Source organism: Mandrillus leucophaeus, unplaced genomic scaffold (assembly GCF_000951045.1).
Source record: "Mandrillus leucophaeus isolate KB7577 unplaced genomic scaffold, Mleu.le_1.0 Scaffold316, whole genome shotgun sequence".
Classification (NCBI taxonomy): Eukaryota; Metazoa; Chordata; class Mammalia; order Primates; family Cercopithecidae; genus Mandrillus; species Mandrillus leucophaeus.
Genome location: NW_012103321.1, coordinates 2,123,406 through 2,126,008, shown reverse-complemented (window position 1 = coordinate 2,126,008; position 2,603 = coordinate 2,123,406).

Genomic DNA, 2,603 nt, shown 5'->3' with positions numbered 1-2,603 from the left:
ATTTAGCAGTACTAGTTGGTGAAGAAAGGGATGACGTTAACGCCAAGCATAACCAAGCATGACCGAGACTAAAGAAACAATCAGAGAGGCTGATGCCCACAAGGTAGGCCCTTGTTCACTGTCCACAGAGTACATGAAATTCAGACATGGCATAGACAAGCTGTGGCACCAGTGCAGTCCTATTCAGCAGAAGGATATAGTAATGTAGTAAGCTTAGTCAGTGGGTGATGTTTGAAGAAGTTCAGTAGCTTGAGGGTAATGTATCATAACAGTATCCTGCCCAATGAACTAGGATCTAGTCAGAACTGGGACTAGTGAAAAATTTTCCAAACCAAGCTTAAACTTTCAGGTTAGATGGGAGCTTAGGAATTGATATAGTTTCAATTATGAAAGAAAAGCAAAGGAGAAGTCCAGTGCTATAGACTGGGAAAATATCAGGGATATAGGGGAGTGGCACAGCTTGAAGTCTACCTGTAATCCAGCACTCTTATTTGGCATTCTACATCTTCAGAGGGCTGCATGGTTCTTATGCGTGGGAGCTATTGAGACATTTAGTCTTGCTCAGATTTCGTTCATAATCTGGGAAGGACTCTTGAGGTAGAAATATGAAGATATAACCACGGGGAGCAAAAGAAGACAAGAAGAGGGAAAATGGAACAGGGACTAATTATTATGACCATCTCCAAACTGTAGATTCATATATTACTCAGAATTCAAGCTGTTCTTGAAACCATTACAAGAAAATCACAGCTTTAGCTAACTCTTTTCCATTTATCACGAAACAACATTCTTTGGATAGCCAAACTTACTTAAAAACTGCCAGCATTCAGGTCTGCTAATGGATAAAAACAAAAATTAAATTGCCTAGCTAGAGATTTAGTCACTCTTTTTGGCAAGACACTTTTACATTTTTATGCTGTTTTAGCTTTTCCCTATGGAGCGTTTTCTTTATGGAAGTTCTCTCTTAAGAATGTATTCTCTTCTCCACGAGATTTTAACATGGTCTAAAAGTTGTCTTCTCTTATTAATATCTTGTCTAGCCTTTACCTTTAATTTATAGATGATATACTCTCTGCATGGAAAATACTCCTTTGAGGAGTGCTATGAACTGAATTTTGTCTCTCCAAAGTTCATATGTTGAATCCCTAACCCCGAATGTGATGGAATTTAGAGATGGGGACTTTGGCAGGTAATTAGGTTTAGATGAGGTCATGAAGGCGGGGCCTTCTATAGGATTAACATGAGGAAGGGAGAGAGATCACCCTCTTTCTCCATGCCCACACGTTGAGGAAAGGCCATGTGAGGACGCAGGGAGAAGGTGCCAATCCGAAAGTCAGGAAGAAAGATTTCGCCAGACTTTGACCATGCTGATATCCTGACCTCAGACTTTCAGCTTCCAGAACTGTGAGAAAATGAATTTGTATTGCTTAAGTTACTCAGTCTGCAATACTTTGTTATGGCAACCCGAGCTAAGACAAGGAATCCTGAAAATGTGATTTTATTAAACATTTCTGAATATCAATATTATAACATGCAATAAAGTCTCTCAGAAAAGTTTTGTGATTCTTGTACATTTATTTTGCCACCTACCAAATACTTCAAACCATCCTTCTAAGGATGGTATAAAACAGTGTCTTGACTCTTTCGAGCTGTACTCATGTAACAATCTGAAATAAAGGTTGCTAAGCAATAGCTTCCCCAAAACCTGCTATAGCTGCTTTCTCCCAGAATCCTTCTTGTTCCTCCCCTTGACTGTAGGCTTGATGGGGGAAGAAATTATTCTCCTCGTCGCAGTAAAATATGTTGCTCTGCTCCCAGCCCCTGGCTATTGTTATAGTTCTCCATTTTGCATCCTTCCCTGTTCTACTTCATTGTTTACTTCTTAATTACATCTTTCTTCCAGGTACTTTTCCTTTAAAATAATGTTAAAAAATAAAGAATTAAGTATAATTTGGTGATGCCTGAGGCCTTATTCTGGCAACCAGTTAATCACCATGCCAGGTTTACCATTAGAGTTAAGCAAAATATTGGAAAGAAGAAAATGAATGTTTTATCAGTTTTTATTTTGAAAAGTCTTAGTAAATATCTTAATCTCATAATTTCCTGCTTAAAACCATAATCAAACTGTTTCGTTTCCATCTTTCTTCCACTTTAAATTTTACTGCTTACAAAGGAGAAAAAATGGCCAGCTTTACATTCCACAAACTACATACCATTCTCTCTCACCAAGCATCTTAGGACATGTAGACAAAGCTTTTGTCAAAAGAGAATTTGATAAACGCAAGTTTCCAATGTACTATAAAATTGTGACAACAGCATCACATGAATTTATGCTATAATCATAATGAGAAATATTAATAGAATATAAATACCTGAAGAGTGGTAATGCCAGGAAATGTGAGGTGACACAACAAATAAACTGTATTTGATTTGTAATATAGCAGAGTGAAAAGTATAATCTGGCTGCTTAGGCTGGAACATCATGCTATAAGATAAAGAGTTTTGCTTGCAATGCCTGTGGTTTGGCTTTTCCTTCATTAATATAAGCTGTTTTCACATTGCCAATTTTTCATATATATATAAATTTTTTTTTTTTTTTTTTT